Raw genomic sequence first — 18,360 nt, 5'->3', positions numbered from 1 at the left:
TGGGAGCAGGGGCCAGTTCCCTCCACAGGGCAGCGGATCCCTGGTGCCGGGCTGGGGGCCAGGTGCCGCCTGGACAGGTCTCTTCCTCCCTCCCTGCCCTCCTTCCTTCTCAGGAACACGTTAGATGTACCTAGTCCTGGAGTTGGGTGTGAATTTCAAAAGGTGCACCCAGTGCGCATGGCTGGGTCAGAGCTTCAGGGTCTGCTCTGCTCGTTACCAACACCACCACGGTCACTGTGAAAGGGCAGTGCCGTGCTCCCGCCTCACAGGGGAACAATAGCGACTCTGCAGAGGCCCTCAGACCTCGGCGCTCCACCTGCCCACAGTGTGAAGCCTCCGAGGGAGAAGAGGGGCTGGCGGCTGGGCCTCGCCAAGGCAGCCTGAGCAAGTGTCCAGACTCGGGGAAGCGAGAAGCCAGGGCAGGTTACTTGCTCTTTCCCCCGGGGCTTGATCCGGAGTTGAGCCTCTCCCGGGCTTCCAGGACGTCTGGCTCCCGGTGGGGCTTGCTGAGTGCCCCCGGGCATCCTGGGTGCTGGGAGGACTTGGTGTGTCTCCAACGCTTCCCAAGTGTTAGTCATGCTTTCCCTACAACATACTGCAGCCACGTGATTAAGCAAGACAGCAGGGAAGAAATGGCACAAAAAGAAAGCATTTTATTGTTTCTGTGAAAACCAAGTTGGACATGACTTCAGAAGATTCAATGGTGTGATTTTTTTTTAATGCCATTTTATTCCATATAGTCCAAACACCCATAAAAGAAGGGAAATCAGAACTATCAGGGAGCTTACCCTAGGACCCCCCAGCTCTCCACGCGCTCTGTGTTCCCAGACTCCTCACTGAGGCGTCAGAAGCACAACACTCGTGGTCTTAACTGCACGACTTGGTAAGTCCTGATCCTGTGACCTCCGTGTGGCTCAAGATGGGGCACATTCTAGCACCTGAGAAGGCCTCCAGCCTCTCACTGGTCGGTTCTGCTACTCCACTTCCAGGCCCAAGTGGAGACCCCAGACCACAGTCATGGCAAGGAAAGACACACCTTTTTAGGTTCTGGGTTTGAAACTTAAGCAAGATCTTATGTACTTTTAAAAATCTCCCTGCACCCCTCACCATTTTTACATGACCCCCAGCCAAGCTCTCCGTGATTGGCTTCTACAGCAGTTGAGGTGTCAAAACGAGCTTTGATTTCCAGGTTTGACCTTGACCTTGTCTAGTCTTTCCAAATACTCCATTCCGGGGTTTCCTCAGCAGAATTCAGTGCAGAAACACTGAGGGGCGGCCCCCATTCTCCAAGACTCCAGGGCACCTTGCCACCCTTGACTGTCACATGTGAGCACCAGGGTCATCGCCCCTCACCCCCCTTGCCCAAACTCTTGAGGCCGGTGGCACAAACCCAAGAACAGGTGTGAAAGAACGGGTGCGAAGTCATGGTTAAGTGCGTGAATTCCAGCATGCTGAGATGGCTGCAGCTGGGTCGACAAGGGAACAGCACTTGAGCCACACGCAAGACGCAGACGGGGGAGTGCGCAGGTCTGAACCCCGTTCCCAGCACGCATGTCCCTGGGAGAAGGCGACTGGAGGGACAAGCAGCCTGTGAGCCCCGGCCAGCCTGGGGCAGACTGAGGCTGGGTTCCTTTCCTTCTGCTCTTTGTAAGTATGCGTGGTAGCGTCCACTTGTCCACTAACAGAGTGCCAGGCCCCTTCCTCCTGCTGTCCACCGAGGCCATGTGTCCTCAGGGCTCCCGTGTCGCAGAGGCAGCCCTTTCCTGGATGTGCTTGGGCTGCCCAGCCTTCTCAGAGCCGGGCCTCCACAGCACTCAGGGGGACCCAGAGGCAGCAGCTGAGCACAGAGCAGGTGGTGAAGGAAAGTGCTTGGGTCAGCGGGTGTGCGAGCCACCAGGGAGCCCGGAGGCTGCGCCTGGGCCCTGACGCCAGGCCCCGCACCCCTGCTGACTGTGACGGGGCCCTGCCTGCTCCACCACCTCCCACAGTCGCCTCTCCACCAGAGCCCAGCCTCTCGCTGCTGGCCACCCAGCAAGGTGGCAGGGCTGAACCTCATTCCACAGCGAGGAGACCGGGCTGGGCTGGGCCAGGTGCTCGTGGCCGGCAGTGGAGCGAGGGCTGCAGCCGAGACCCCGAGGCCCGTCCCACACCTCCTCCCATCCCTGGCCTTTGTGCCGCCTCCCCTGGTGCCTGCCTGTCACGTCTCCCTGCCCGCAGGAGCCGTTGCCTCAGAGCTGGCCCACACAGCCCAGAGGCGCTGAGGCCCTGGTTCCTCTGCTCCTGGGAATGAGGAAGTCTCACCCTGGCTCCACAGCTGGTGGCTCGAGGGCTGGGCGGAGAACTCCAGGTGCTGCTGACCCCGGCTAAGGGAGGGGGCACCTTGGAGGTGGGGCAGGGCTCGCCTAGGGAGCTTAGAATCACCCCACTTCCTCGTCATGCCACGAATGAGGCCAGTTCTAGGCATGGAAATAGCCATCAGACCAGTTCTGGAAGCCAGGTAGGTTCCTTCCTGAAGGAGGCTGGAGGAGAAGGCCCAGTGTGCACTACCCTGCCCTGTCCCCAGAGGCCCTCACTGGGAGAGGAGTGGGCCAGACTGGGCAGTCATGCCGCTGCTGAGACCCCTGCTGTGCCCCCGGGGGCAGCAGGATGTTCTCATGCCCCCCGCCCTGCCCATCGTGATGCCATGGATAGAGCAGCTCCTGGGTCAGGAACTGGAGTCCAGCCTGGAGACCAGTGGGTCTGGTGATGTGCTTTGCAGGCCAGTAGAGGCAGCAGCTGTGACCTCCATGCAGCTCCATCACAGCTGCCAGGTGAGCACCACACCCAAACCAGAGGCCCGGCGTCTCACACGCTCCACGCCTGCAAGAGTGTGGGTTGGGCTCCTGTCACACGTAGCCTCCTGTCACAGCCCCTCCGTCCCTGACCAGGCCCCTGCCCAGGACCCAGGAGGCCAGACGCAGGTCAGCCTTGACCAGCTGCTCTCCCTCCTGCAGGCTGCAGCTGGAAGACAGTCTTGGCATCGGTCCTGTCGGTGACCTGGCCCTGAGTCCCACGTCCACCATCACCCCGTGTCAGTGCATGTGTTCACATGCCCACCTGCCCACTGTCCCCTGCACGCATCATGAACCACACAGACAGAGCTCCCTGTGCCAGGGGAGATGGACACTGCAGGGTGACGTCATGAACAAATGAACACTGGAGAATGCTCAGAATACCCGGGAGGGTTCAGAACTGCTGCCACGTGCACAGTGAGGGCAAGCCACGAGTCAAGCTCAAGACCGATTGGCAGTTTTCGTGTGGGGTGAAGGGCACAGGGTAGCGGTTCCAAGTTCAGAGCATTGGGTCAGTTTGTCTGTTGTGGTGGGGTTGTTTGTGGGCTTGTTGTTTTGTCTCTGTGTGGGCTTGTTATTGTTCAAAGTACGGTTCGGTTGTATTCCAAGAAACTTTGCTGGATGTTGGTATCGAGCGGGTCTTTGTGAGGCAGCGGGTCTGCCTCCGTGGGCGGGGAGCAGGCTGGGGCACTGTCCCCCTACTCTGCTTCCTCACGGCAATCTCAGGTCCCGCCCCCCGTGCTTAGTCAACAATGCTGGATCTAAAGCTGTTTGGGAAACTGTTTTGCAGAGTCCACCTAAAGCAGCAGAGTTGCCCACCCATGTGGACCTAGACCAGCCGTCCACACCGCGAGCACAGCGAAGTGACCAGGAGTGGAGCATCGTCCAGGAAGACGCACGTCCCTGGGCAGAGCTGCTCTTCCTCAGCCCTGCTTCCACCTCGCCTCCGAAGCTCGCAGCTCAGGAGTCAGGGCTGGACCCCTCGGGGCCATGGGAGTCCGGGAAGTTCACCGGAAGCAGCTGGGCTCCTGGAAGGCCTTCCCTGCACGGGCTCTGGGCAGAGTCGTGAGCCACAGAGTGGTCCAGGGCTGTGCAGGTGCACTGACAGGAGCTCCCGAGGCCCCAGAAGAGGGGACACTGGGCAGGTGCCTGCTCTGGAAGCAGGTGGCCAGGCCCAGTGAGGGCCTCTGGGGACAGGGCAGTGCAGACTCGGGGAGTGGAAACACCCGCCTGAAGAACTTCCTCAGCCGCGCTCACATCCGGCCCTGCGGGGGGCCAGTCTCGTCTGGTTTTAAAGAACACGGATGGGTTACCAGAACGTTCCAAAATGAGGAGCGACTAGCAAAAACAGAAGCTTGTCAATTAGAAGCTTTTTTCAAGAAATGACACTGGCATGGGAGGGGACGGAAAGAGAGAGCCGCAGATGGGGAGCTAGAGATAGGGACCCGGAGCGAGGAGGCCGGGGAGGAGGGAGGGGAAGGGGAGACCTGGTTCTGCTGGGCGCTGGGGAAGCAGCTTTCCAGGGGCCTCCCGCTCCCGCGGTGGGATCTATCTGAAACGCGGTGTGGACATGCTTGCAGGCTCTGTGGTCAAGCTTGGTTTATCTAATTAGAGCCATGATCTCAGCTGCCGCTAGGAGTCTATTAGAGCCCGTCCTCACTACCCTCCAAAACCCGCATCAAGGGGTCTCGCTCCCACCACCCTGGGGGCTACTTTTATCCTCTTGATCTTGGTGTGATTAGTGAAAGCAATTAAGCAGCAGGATCAAAGCTCAGGGCCTCACTGCCTTCCCCATGTTCTTTAACGACCCTGGAAGGGTTTGCAGAAATGAGCCTGGGAGGAAGAAGCGTGGCCATGCATAAACATCGCCCAGAAGATGCTGAAGGAGACCGGGCCCAGAAGCCACTCCACTGAGTATGAGCAGCAACCAAAATATCCAACCAGCAGCCACAGCCCGCGGATGCATTCAGTCAGTGGCCCGTGGGCTCCTGAGGCCTCCCCACTGTGCCCAAGCAGAGCAGGAGGTCAGGCGACGGGAGAGGCAGGCGGTGTGGGATTTGAGGAGCAGGCCTGCTTCCACAGGGGGCGGCCTGGGGAGAGGCCCTGCAGTTTTTGAGGCTAGCGCCATGACTGCCACTGGCCCAAAATCTGCTGATCCAGTTCCCACAGAGCAGCTAGTCCAGTCCAGGGGACACCTGGGCAGGCCTGGAAGCACCTGGACACCACTGGGGGCAGGAAGGCTTCAGGTTGTTAGATACGAGATCAAAAGAGAGCAGAGGGAGACATACCAGGGGCCAGACCAGGGGTCTGCTCAGACTCCATGGGCCTCCCAGGCCTCCCACTGCCCAGCACCCACAGGCCGGGCCTCTGCCCTGGGGCTGCAAAGCGCCCTTCCCCACACAGGTTCTCTCCCTCAGGCTGCGAAGTGGTGGGCATCAGCCAAAGGCACCTCTAGGACACCAAAAGTCAGCCCGTAGGGAGGAGGAGCGGCCAGGGCATCTCCACACAGGGCAGCAGGGAGCCAGGCAGGGCGTCCCAGGGTGAGGCATGCAGGACCGTGTGGGAACACAAGGCCGGGGGCGGTCCGCTGTGAATGGTGCTGGGAAGAGGAATTCGGGTTTCACTCCAGCCTGAGCCACAAAACAGCCTCTCCCCTCCAGCCGCAGGAGCCTGAGGGCTGCTGTGCTCTGGAGTCAACTCCGCATCCCAGGAGGTTCCCAGGAGCTGGCCCAGCCAGCCCCGGGCACAGTGGGACAGCAAGGCAGGCCCGGTTCTGAAGGTGAGGGACCTGCTGGGGCTGGCTGCAGCTGGAAGACCCCCGCCCACAGCAGCCGCGGATGGGGCAGCACCGGCTCTAGCAATTCAAGAGCCATCACCCAGCGACTGGCCAGTCTCCAGTCACCAGAGTTAAATGGACCGTGCAGGGGTCCTGAATGCCCAACCGCCTGCTCTGGGGGGCGTGTCTGAGCAGCTCCTGCACATCCCTGCCACACTGCGGGCTAGGCTGCCCACTCCCTCCTAGAGGCTCCCCAGCCGTCTCCAGCACCCGCCGTCTTCTCCACAGGCGTTTTGTGGTAAGCTGCATCCATCTTTCACCCCGTCTTGATGTCTGCTTTCAGTAGACCCAGAAGATCGCAGGGCCAGTGCTGGTGGGGCAACATGACCGACAGGAGCCAAACGGGGGCTGAGAAAGGAGAGCAGGGGTCCCAGGAAGGGGGAGCGAAGCTCGCAGGAGCGGGCAGGGCGGGTTTGGTAGCAGATGTCCCGCCTCTCCCCGTGGCGTGCCACCGCATTTGCTGACGGGCTGCACTGCGGCAGCAGGTCATCACCCAGACTTTAATTTGCATGCTTCAAAGCATGAGACGCTCCTGGTGGGGTTCAGTAGTTACTACGGATCCCGCGCTGGAACCAGTGTTTAATATCGTAAGAGGTCCCTGAAACAGCTGCAGAATGCAGAAAGGGACACCCTCACCCAAGAGCAGCCGTGGCCCGGCCACCCTCCTGGGAACGAGGGGAGCTGCGTGCACAGCTGTGCTCCTGGGGAAGGCGCTGCACAGCGAGCCTGGCGCGGCCGGGGCTGACTTCCATCCACGAGGGCGGCTTGCCGTGTAGCAGGCCTGGGTGGCCCTCCGAAGGCATGGGCACTCCGGTGGGCTGTGTGTTGGGGGCTGTGCAGGGGACTTGGGCATGCTTACAGGACGGACAGCAGCACGAGCAGAGGCCTGCTCAGAATTCTGTGGGGCCCGGTCTCAGGGCATCGACCAGCTGTTAAAGAAAAATCACTCAACCGCTCTTGGTAAAGCAGTGTGGAAGGCTCCACTTAGGAGCAGAGGCAGGCGCAGGGCCACTGGACAGGGCCTGGCCACGGGGAAATGACAGACTCAAGTCCAGGCACAGCACAGGTAAGCGGGGTCTCACAGCCGAGGAGCAGGGTAGGGTCAGCCATGGGAAATCTCCAAAGGGGCATCAGGGTCTGTTAACCCACCCGAGGAACCAACCAGCACAGGGCGCTATGCACACCCCGCTCCCAGGCTAGGAGCAAGGTATGGAGAGGCTGGCAGGTAAGGGCTGGTCTCATGACAGAGAGAGGCGGGAAGAGGCGCGAGTCTGTCTGGCCACAGGGCAGAGCTCCCTGGCCTTGCCAGGCTAGGTGCTGGAGACGTCCACACCAGAGCCCACAGGTGTGTCTAGGGTCAGGCAGCTTCCTAGCTTGGAGGCCACAAGGTCCACCCAAGTCCCTGTTGAAAGGCCCACTCTCCCTGCTTAGCACCAGTACCCGTACCAGGGGGCCTGTCCTCACCGTGCCTGCCCTGTGCCCGAGGCCCTGGATTGTGTGGGGATCAGTGCGAGGCAGAGCACCCTGCAGTGACCCTTTCCTCTCCCAGGCCTTGGCTTCCTGATGGGAAAGTGGAAATAATTCACGGTGTCTGCTCACTTACATCACAGAGGTTGTCAGAAGCTCTGGGGAGTCGTCCAAGGTCACACTAAGCAGTCGACAAATTCTGCCGCAGGAGGACTTTCCTGACGTGGGACGTGTGCCTGAATCTTAAGTGAAAGCAGAAAAACTCCTCTCTGTGGGCCAAAAGCAGGAAAGGGGAACTTGGCAAAGCCGACGTGCGGGCGAGGGGACTCCTCGGGTGTGACCCGTCACTAACGGTTCCCAGAACCGCTCACTGCACACTCCACTCAGTCTCCTTTACAAAACGACATTAAGGTCTGTTACCGCAACAGCGTGCCACAGGTGCCTCTTCTTAAGCTGGTTCTTTATGGACCTCAGTCCAGATTTCAGGAATGTGTAAGGGACCAAGAGTTTCAAAGATGGGCTAGAATCTCCTGAGCCCTTTTGGAAGAGGGTGGACCAGCACGGCCCAAATGGCCTCACCAGAGGTTGTCCCTGTGGTGGGCACAACCAGGAGTGGATGCCACCTCCTGATCCCTGGACCTGTGAGAGCAGATGGTCTGACCAGGAGACAGGAGGCTATCCCGGACCCAGGTGGGCCAGATATCACCAGGGGCCCTTAAAGCCAGAACAGGTGGCCTCGAAGTTAGAAAAGGACAGGAAGAAGTGGGTCCCCAGAGGGACTAGCCACATGAACACTTGACACACACTGGGCTCGTGAACCGCACAGCCGGAAGATGGTGCTGTTGGAAACCTCGAAATCTGATGATTTGCTCCACTGCAGAAGAGATCAGGTTGCTGGACCCCCCCGGGGGGCCGTGGCAGAGGCAGGGTTGGGACGGTGGTGGGCTGCCTCCCAGTTTGTTCTGTGCCAGTGCCTGCCCACTGTCCACATCCCTGGTGGACTCAGCGACCTGGGGCAACACATCATCAAAGTGTTTCTCGCTGAAGGCCCATTTTTCTCACCAGTTTTAATTAATGTCACAGGTGCAGAAATGAGCAGCACCCTGCCGTGTCTCCACGGAGAACCCTCCTGGTGGGTCCAAACAGCCTTCATGAGGGCATTTCTCACGAGGTTCAGTCCTCAACACCTGCTCTGAAGCAACTGCTCCTCCCACCTGACAGGCTGTACGCTGCTTGGGGCTGAGGGGCGGCAGAGCCCCAACTCAGACTCGGCCCTGCCCACGGGTCTCAGGTCCTGTCACACTGTCTCCAAAGCCTCCAACACCTGTACTCAGTTAAAACATGTCACTTTCAGGCATTAAAAATGGTTTTCTTAAATGCATTTATTTCCTTATTGCAGTGCTGGGAATTAAGCAGCAATGGGTTTTAAAGGAATTGAAGACATGTCAGACAGCTGAAATGACCAACGTATTTCCCTGTCAGGTCTTACATCAGACACTTGTGCCGGAATTGCCACAGATTCTGAAATGGGTCCAGTCCAGTGCAAGGAGATGGGCCTCCTAAAAGTGACCCCTGCTGAGGAGGGCCCAGCAGGACCGTGCTGCCTCTAACAGGCATTTCCTCCTAGAATCTTTCAGCCTGCCGGCCAGATGCATGCCTAGCTTCTCACCAAACGGAAAGGAGAAAGGCTTCTTCCCTCTGCCTGAGACAGACCCACCGATGCTGGACCTGCCACAAGCTCCCTCGGGGACATCACTCTGCCCGGGTCTAAGTTGCCAGCACTTGCAAGGTCAGAGAACCTGGCAGTTGGCAGGAGGACAGTTCAGCAGGCTGGAGGAGCGGGTTTCTGGCCTGGGGACACAGCCCAAAACCAAGTTCACAAAACAGCTGCTTTGCTGGGGCCCCTGTGATGAGCAAGCATGTCAGCATGGACTCCGGGTGGTGCTGAGCTGCGATCATCGGAGGGAATGCCAAGAACAAGGACAAGGCCAGGGAAGGCCAGAGGCGTGGTGAGCCTCGGTGACCTCAAAGCCTGTCACTGGCCTGGCCAGGGACGGGCCCCTGTCTCCACTGCCTGCTCGGCCTCTCAATCAGGGGAGGAGCACCTGCACGATGGCACAGCACGCCCCGTGCCTGGGGAGCCTGCTTAGTCCTGGCCGTGAACCAGACTAGAGAAAAGTGTAAGGTGCCAAGAATGCAGCTTCGGTTGGACACACCCAAACGTCAGTCGCGGAAAATGCGCTTTCACCTGGACGGCTTCTCGTAGACGTCTTGATTGACACGCACCCTTGTCCATCTTGTGGAAAGGGAGCGATGTTTGGACCCTGTGCACGTCGAGCCATGAGTAAGGCAGGGTGATGGGCATGCCGTCACCTTCTGCAGTTTCCCTGCGGCGAACCGGCGTAGGCATGGCCTTTCCACATCAGAGTGCTTTCGGTTCTCACAGCGACCCTGATGGGGAGGGCTGCACCCTCACGGGAGGGCCCTGAATCTGGCAGCAAGACTGCTATGCGGGGAGGGGCTGCCAGCTGGGCTCTGCCTGGATCCGGGCTTCCTTTTGTCACCTGGCTCCCAGGCAGCCTTCCGGCCCTGGCCAGAAGGTCTTGATGGCTACTGCTCAGACAGGACACAGGGATCTACAGTCTCTGCCAGCTTCGAGGCACTTGTGATACTGGACACTTTGAAGAGCAGAAGCGACGTGACTAAGGATCCAGCTAGGATACCATGGGCTGCGGAGGCTGGGACGGAAGGCCACACTGCCGCAGAAGATGCTCGCAGAAGGCAATCCTCAGTGTGCCGCTGGCGCTGGCTGGCGCCTGAGAACTTGACCCCTGTCTGTCATGCACGTCACGAGGGGGTGCAGAGTCTCCCGCAGACTAAGGCTCAAAGCCTGGAGACAGGGCCATCCTCCTTTCCCCTGCCTGGGATGGTGTCCTGGCCCAGGAGGTGCTGTGGTCTTGTGATGGGCTGGCAGACCTGGCTCCATGAGAATGGAGGCCAGACAGACTCCATTTTGCTTTGAGACTCCATGTTATGTAGGAAATGAGCTTCTCCCATGGGAACACCCCGCCTCTGTCCCATCATCGGTTACTTAGCATGACATATTTAGCAATACAAAATGACAATTCTTATGTAATGAAAAATTGTTCTCTGTTGATTCCTATTTCTCCTAGACAATGCACCGTGTGCACAGTGATGTCAACGATTATGTGGATGTTAGTAACCATTCTTTAGTTTGTACCCAGGTAAGGGTCGTTTTGACCCACTTCTCCCTCTGTTGATGATCTCATGATGTTAGTTTGTAATTTTGATCATAGCAACAGACACTTAATGATTGATGTGATTTTTGACATAAGAACCCCTGCAACACTATGGTCAGGGCTGTTCTCCTAATAGCCATTTTGGGGGGCATTGTGTGAGACAGTCAGTGGCCAGCTTAATAAAGACTCTCAGATTTGGACTTCTCAGTGGTGGTCGGTCTGCTCGTAAGTTGCGCCCATAAGAGCATGCTTATTCTTCCACGGTCAAAGTTTGTCACTCTCCTCATTATTGCTACGCTGTTGACAAAAAGAACTTGAAGCAACAGTTAATTTGAGTCATTTTTACCATTTTCAGATGCAATTCCTCCAGTCTCTCTGAGCCACTGCTCTCTAATGTCCCTTCCTGCTGTCCCTTCCTCCCCAGTAGGAAAGACAGGAGTTTCCATGTGGGTACCAAGTTCTGTTTCTCAGCTTCTCATGCAGCAAAATGTGGCCACGTTCCCGTTCAGGTCGTAGGATGAAAGCAGGGTTGGCCTGCCCACTTTCCAGGAGGAGTTCCTAAAGGAAAGAAGCACCGATTTTCTTGTGTTCCCCTCGTCCTTCCTGGCTAGAATAGGAACCGAACGGCTGGTGCTCTGGCAGTTCTTTTGGAACATGGGGTAGCCTTGGCGAGGGAAGTCAGGCATGCCAGACGCTGGGCAAAGGAGCCTGGCTCCCGGATCCTGCATTGCCACAGGCATTGTGCTTCCTGCCTGTGGGAGAGGTGATCTTCTGCTTCCTGTTGTGGCCACATGTGAGTCTAACACACACATCCTGCCTTTCCCCTCCTCTCTCAGCCAATGCTGGGGACAAGGACAGAAAACCAGGTGTGACGCTGGGGTACAGGAACACACCAGGGCAGGCAGGGGATGAGACCTCAGTGGCTGTTCTTAGAATCTCCTTCCATCTGCCATCACTCAGCTCATCAGCCTTTATCCGGCGTCTTTCCTAGGATAACTTGAAAGGAAAGCCCCTAAGATCAGAGCGCGCGTCCTCTCTGCGGCTCTGCGTGTTAAGCACGGCAGTTGCTTTCGGCCGCTCAGTGGGTGAAGAAGTGGCCGCTCAGCACTACACAGCTGGTGTGTGCTGCAGGGGATACCGGGCCTCACTCTGGGACGTCTTGAAGGGGAAAAGGCACGCAGGTTCCCTCCCTGGTGTCGTCCCTCTCCTCCAGCAAGGACGTCACCGTGGCCGCGCATTGACACAGGCATGGCTTCCGTGGAGACACAGACTCAGCAGCACTTCACACCACCTGGCGTGGAAGCTACCAGTTCTAACTCGTGCCCCTGGGGCCGCCTCTCTGCAGCTGCGGCCCCTCCAGCCCTGAGCAAGTGGCCACAGACAGAGGAGTGGGAAGACAGAGGCGGTCCATCCCCACAACAGGGAGTATTCAACCCTAACGAGGAAGAAATCCAGACAGACAGACCCCAGGGAGGAGCCCTGGGGTGAGCCCAGCGAGACCAGCCAGTCACTGAAGGTCAGATTCCCTGCGATTCCCCCTTGAGGGCACCAACTGCCGTCCCCTCAACTGCACAAATTCCGTTACCTACAGTCAACTGCAGGACACAAATCATCCCTTGGAACAGTGTGTCCCTTCTGGATATCCTACCCACCCAGTAGTTACTTAGCAGCTGTCTCCGTTATCAGACTGACTGGCAGTATCATAATGCCTGTGTTCAAGCAACCCTTACCATAATTAGTAATGACCCCAAAATGCAGGAGTCCTGAGAGTAATTTAGGGTGTGCCACAGAGAATCCATAGGGCCTCCTTCAGGTAAAAAAGGTGAAAGTTTATCATAGGTATGTATGTGTCACAATATGTATAGGGTTGGTACTATCCAAGGTTCCAGGCATCCACTGGGTCTTACAAGATACCCCTGAGGATAAGAGGGGGTGCCACTCAATTCAAATCACAGAGGACAGTAGCTGCAGGAGCAGGAGGGAGGGGAGAGGGGAACTAGTGTTTACTGAGGACAGAGTTCAGTGTGAGGATGAAACAAATTCTAGACGGAATTGCCCCACACTGTGCTTATACTTAACTATAACCAAAAGGGGGCCGAGATGGTAAATTTTATATTATATGTATTTTACCACAAATTTTTAAAAACTCAAAACTGGACTGATCTCTCCCCTCTGGACTTGCTTGCTGTCCACACACCCAACCCTGAAGGGCCACCTATGGCCTGGTGGCCCAGGTCTGAGTCGGGTGCCTGGACTTGTCCCCTCCCCACCTCTGGCCAGCCCAGCCCCTCATCTTCCCTCCCCCTCCTTCTAACCCAAAGGCTGCAGCTGGCCCGGTGTCCCCTCAGAAGTGAGGGACTTTTTCATGTGACTTGAAAGAACTTTACTAGGCTTCAGAGAACTAAAGTGCTCTTTAAACTTAAAAGCCCATCTTGGTAATTGGCTTTAAGAAAGCACATTAATTCACAAAGCCCAGGGGGCGGCGTGGACAGAAAGCTAACTTTCAGGGCCCTGGTCAGGGCTCTTTGGAACGACTTCAGTGAGCAGGGAGTGGACGGAGCTGTGTGACGCTCACTCCTGCATTTAACAAGCATCCAGTGAGCAACCAGTGTGTGCTGGGAACAAGGCCACGGCATGGATCCCCGACAGACAGGGAAGCACTGTCCACTACTGCTGCCGGTCAGCAGTGGTGAGGCCAAGCCTGACTCCCCAGAGCCTTCTTTACAGGGGAAGGGTGACAATACAAAATAGGGTTAAAGTTAAGTAATGCTGTGGAATGTTTGGCAGTAATTAGGATCCAAAAGAAAGCAAAGCCAAGCCAGGGGGCAGGGAAGGGCTAAGGCAGAGCCAGCTAGCGCAGACACTCTGTTATTTATTTATTGTGGTACTCGGGGTTGACCACGGGCACTCTCTACCACTGAGCCACCACGTCCCCAGCCCTTTTTTCACTTTTTATTTTGAGACGGGGTCTCAGTTGCCTAGGATCTCACTAAGTTACTGAGGCTGGTTTTGAACTGGTGATCCTCCTGCCTCAGCCTCCCCAGCCACTAGCATTACAGATGTGCACCGCTGTGCTGGGCTCCAATTTTATTTTGAGACAGGATCTTGCAATGTTGCCCAGGCTGGACTCAAACTGGCAACCCTCCTGATCCTGGCTCCTGGTTGCAGTCCCTGGGTTGCAGATGTGCAGCACTGTCCCCAGCACATGAAGACACCTATAAAGCCAGGGAGGGAAGGTTTTAGGCAGAGGGAGGAGCAAACACGCAGGCAGCCCAGCCTTGTTCTGTCTGGGGCGCAGGTGGGCCCAAGGGGAACTTGGGACTGCACTTAGTGGGCTGGGGCCAGAGGGGCTGGGGCTTAGGCACTGCTGTTCTCAGTGCTTCTGGGACTGCCTGCACCAAATGGTGAAAAACACTAAGGCAGAAAATGCCTGGTGAGGCTGGGTGTCAGCAGGTCGGTGTGCAGAGGAGTGGTGCAGGAGAGCAGGCCTTGCTGATTGGTGGATGTCAGAGCAGGAGGAGTGGTGCAGGAGAGCAGGCCTTGCTGATTGGTGGATGTCAGAGCAGGAGGAGTGGTGCAGGAGAGCAGGCCTTGCTGATTGGTGGATGTCAGAGCAGGCCCGTGTTCAGGGGAAAGATTTAGGAGAGCCAGCCTCGGGAACCAGAGGAAGGGAGGATGCTCTTCAGGCCTTGCACCGTGGAGGGCAGTGCGTTGTATGGAAAGGAGACCAGGAGAAGCAAGAGCTCATAGACGTGCAGCTTCAGAGGCCTGTGGGCACCAAGCCAAGGTGCCCAGGAGGTAGGTTTGGAGCCCAGGCAGAAGTGGAGAAAAGGACATGTGGGTGGGGACAAGGTGAGGTCACCAAGGAGCAAGGATGGTCATTTGTGGCCCTCACCAGGGCCAGAGGAGCAAAGAGCCCTGGCTGCCGGAAATGCACAGAAGTAGTGGCATTTCAACTACCTCTACAGAGCACTTCAGTTCACACAAGGAGGAGCAACGGGGCTCCAAGCGGAAGGAAGACCAGAAGCTGAGTCAGAAGACTGAAAAGGACTGTCCACTGTGTAAAACCCTCTGCAAGTCTAGCCTTACTGGAGCAGCCGTGAGCATGCAGACTGGAGGAACCCTCGACCTCACCAGGGAGCGGGGCATGCAGAGCTGGAGATAGCAGCTGAGCAGGTAGAAAAATTCAAGGACCTCCAGGGCAAAAATCAGTGAACAAATGAAAGATCACACTCGTCCAAACGGGGGCTCTGAAGTGAGTGCAGACCCTCCAACTCGGCGGGGCTTCTCCCCCTCAGCGAGAGGGCCCCAGTCCTCACGGCCCCTCCCCAAACACTGGCTTCCCACCCGGTCCTCCTGTACCCCATTCTCTCCTGCGAGGTAGAAGATGCCGCATCTGTCCCCAAGGTCTGGCACCCCGCCTGGTCAGCCAGGGGCTGCCCGGGCAGCCTCAACAGGGGTTGACGTCTTACCATCACGCAATTGCCTGTGCTGGGTGCCGCCTACCCCTCAGGCCCAGAGACACTGTCCGAGTGGACTGGCCATGGGGGGCACACACCATCCAGTTTCTAGCTGGGTTAATGCTGCTCCTGCCACAACCAGGTGGAAGGGACTGAGGTGCCACCGGGAGCAGATCCCAGGAGCACCGTCCAGGTCCAGGGGTTGGACTGCTCCCTCCATCCCCGATGACCGCCCCAGCTGTCATTGGCACGCGTGGTTTTGGTGTCATTCCACTCCGACTGTTAAGTCTGCGACTTACATGTCTGCCTGCGCAGAATCCAGGGAATGGGCAGCCAACCAGAGAAGGGCAGCTGCAGAAATCAAAGATGAGGAGGGGTCCCTAAGCCACCTGCAGGGCTGGAAGGAGAGCTGGGCAGGCTCTCCAGCAGGGGTGGCCCTTGCCTCCAGTTCTCAGTGTCCCTGCCCCTTCAGGCTGACTTCAGGCGTCACTGTTGGGGCACGTCCCTGAAGACCCCTGAGCTCCTGCATGGATCGCCCCACCCCGGTCGCACAGCTGCGTGAAGTGTCACTCATCGAGCCGTAGCACGTGCCGCTTTTCCATCCCAGTGTCTCTGTTGGTTGAGACCTCACAGGGCTGACCTGCGACTCCAGATTTACAGACGGAGGCATTGAGACCCCAAGGAGACTGGGTCATTGTCCCACGTCTTCCCACCAGCAGATTCTGGACCCCTGTGAGCTCCCACACAGCACCAAGCCCACCGCCGCCCTTCGTCCCGCCCATGAGCAGGTTTCTTCCCCCCTTACCTGCCAAGTGACCTCTCTGCAATGGACCCTCAAGGAACAATGGCCAGAGAGGACGTATCCTGCCTTCAGGCCCTCTCGCCTGGTAGGAAGAAGAGACAGAGGCCCCAGCAGTGCCGACACGGTGGGGCCCGAGCCTAGAGGGCAACCTGACCCAGGCCCTGCGGTCTCCGTGGGTAGATGGCTTCTCCTAGAAGACAGCGTCCAATCAGAGGCCTGCAGGATCATGGATGTGACCAGAGCAGGGTTTGAAGAACCCTGGGAGAGGAGGCTGCGGACAGCCAGGAGCAGCTCCTGCCAGAGGAGCTGAATCTCAACCTCTTCCGTTCCTGCGCTGCTGATGCAAACCAACAGACTTCACATGTGGGCTCGCTCTGGGCAAGGCCCACCTGTCTCGTGCATGTATCGGGGTCTCTGTGCGCCAGACATGAGGGATTCTGACTGTGCGAGCTTTCTCAGCCACCACAGCAAGTGCGCAGGCCAGGAGTCAACCACAGAAACCATCACCTCACCGTCCGGAGGCTGGAGGCCTGAGGTCAAGGTGGGCAGGCTGGTTCCTCCTGAGCCCTCTCTCCTTGGTTTGCAGATGTGTTTCCCGTGGCCCCACAGGGTCGTCCCTCCGCATGTCTGTGTCCTGACCTCCTCTTATTCACACCAGTCAGACAGGTCAGGGCCCACCCAGTGACCTCATTTTCTTTAATTATCCCTTTAAAGTCCTTGTCTACACAAACCCACACAGATACAGTCATCTGACCCCTGGCAAAAGTGCCAAAAACGTACAATGGGGAGAAGACGGTCCCTCTTAAAATGGTGCTGGGAAAACTGGTGATCCACGTGTAGAAGATGAGTCTAGACTCTGAGCTCTCACCCTGAACAAAATCAACTCAAAATGGGTCAAAGACCCAGGAATTAGACCAGAAACCATGAGACTTCTAGGAGAAAACAGGGCCAACACTCCAACCCAGGCAACGACTTTCTCAGTAGGACCCCTAAAGCTCGGGAAATAATGCCTAGAGTTAATAAATGGCAGGGCATCGAACTGAAAAGCATCTTCACAGCAAAGGAGACAATCAGGACTGTGAGGAGAGAATGGGAGAAAATCTTTTCTAGCTGCTCTCTGACAGAGGATTAATATCTAGAATACATAAAGAACTCAAAGAACCTTACACCAAAAAAATCAACTAATCCAATCAATAAATGGGCAAATGAATTGAGACAGTTCTCAAAAGAAAAAATACAAAAGGTCACCAAATTTAAAAAAAAAGTTCAACATCATTAGCAATTAGGGAAATGCAAATCAAAACTATCCTGAAGTGGGAGCAGTGGCTCGCAGCAGTAATCCCGGTGACTCAGCCGGCTGAGGCTGGAGGCCGGCAATTTCAAGACCAGCCTCAGCAACTATGAGAGGCCCTTAGCAACTCAGCCAGATGGTCTCAAATTAAAAAATAAAATGGCTGGAGATGTGACTCCATGCTTAATTGCCCCTGGGTTCAATCTTAGTACAAAACAAAACAGAATGCAACACTAAACTGAGATTTTATCTCTCACCAGTCAGAATGGTAGTCATCAAGAATACAAACAATAATAAATGCTGGAGAGGATGTGGAGAAAGGAATATTTTTGTTTTTGGTGGGGTTATAAATTAATACCACTATGAAAATCAGTATGGAGTTTCCCCAAAAGACTCAGCATGCGACCACATATGACCCAGCTATACCGCTCGTTGGTATTTATCCTAGATAATTAATGACATTTATCCTAGATAAAAGAATTAAAGTCATCTTACAGTGATACATGCACACCTATGTTTATAGCAGCACAATTTACAACAGCCAAAGTATGAGACCACCCTGGGTGTCCACCACTGGATGAATGGATAGAGAAAATATGGTGTATGTATGCAGTCAAAAAGAAAAATGAAATTATGTCATTTGCAAGAAAATAGAACTAGAGGTCATTATGTTATGTGAAATGAAACAGAAGCAGGTCAAGGGTCAAATGTTTTCTCCCATATGCAGAAGTTAGAGAGGAAAAAAGAAAAGAGAAATGGGGCAGAGCTCTTGAAAGTCACAGGGAGGTCAGTAGAGGAGGGACAAGGGATGGGAGACAGTGGAGGGCTGGGAAGTGCAGGGGAGGGGTATTGGCCAAATCTATTGTTATATTTTGTACTTGTATGAATATGGAACAACACCCACTGTCATGTACAGCTAAAATGCACCAATTAAAAATGTGGAAAGAGAAAAAAAGCCCTTGTCTCCAAATACCCCCGTCGCACGAGGACACCAGCACGGAAGCTGGGAGGAGGACACCTCACCCACTGTGGCGTTGCCCAACGTACATCTGCCCAGGAAACCCCGGAGCCTGACTTTGACTCTTCATGGCCCAAGGGGTGCATCTTTCTTGCCCCAATTCGCACTGCAAGAACTGGCCAGGCCAGGACTCTCCATGACTCTTCCTGTCCATAGCACCCTAAGGCCCTGTGCTGGCAGACGTCCCTATCCCAGCGAATGAAATGCCGTGGACACCTCCAGTGTTCAGTGCCTTGTGGATACAAGGAAATGTGGGCTCAGAACCCCCCTCGGGGTGCTCACAGCACTGCGGGTTCTTGGGCTGACACTCAGGGAACAATGAAGCATGGTTCTGGTCTTTACTCCAAGAATGTACTTTCTTCAGGGAGACCACCCAACCCCGTGGCTCTATGTGA

The 18,360-nt window shown here is 56.3% G+C and overlaps 1 long non-coding RNA gene across 1 annotated transcript in view; it reads right to left on the bottom strand.

Moving 5' to 3' along the window:
- Nucleotides 1–242: 242 nt before the first annotated feature.
- The window catches only part of LOC306667458, a 38,221-nt gene continuing 20,103 nt past the window's right edge, over nt 243–18,360 (bottom strand). Inside the window, exon 3 of the long non-coding RNA XR_013765557.1 lies at nt 243–595. This is a non-coding gene — a long non-coding RNA (uncharacterized lncRNA). The remainder of the gene's footprint in view (nt 596–18,360) is intronic.

Source organism: Sciurus vulgaris (genome assembly GCF_902686455.1).
Source record: "Sciurus vulgaris genome assembly, chromosome: 8".
Lineage (NCBI taxonomy): Eukaryota > Metazoa > Chordata > Mammalia > Rodentia > Sciuridae > Sciurus > Sciurus vulgaris.
This window is presented reverse-complemented; position numbering and strand designations above follow the sequence as displayed.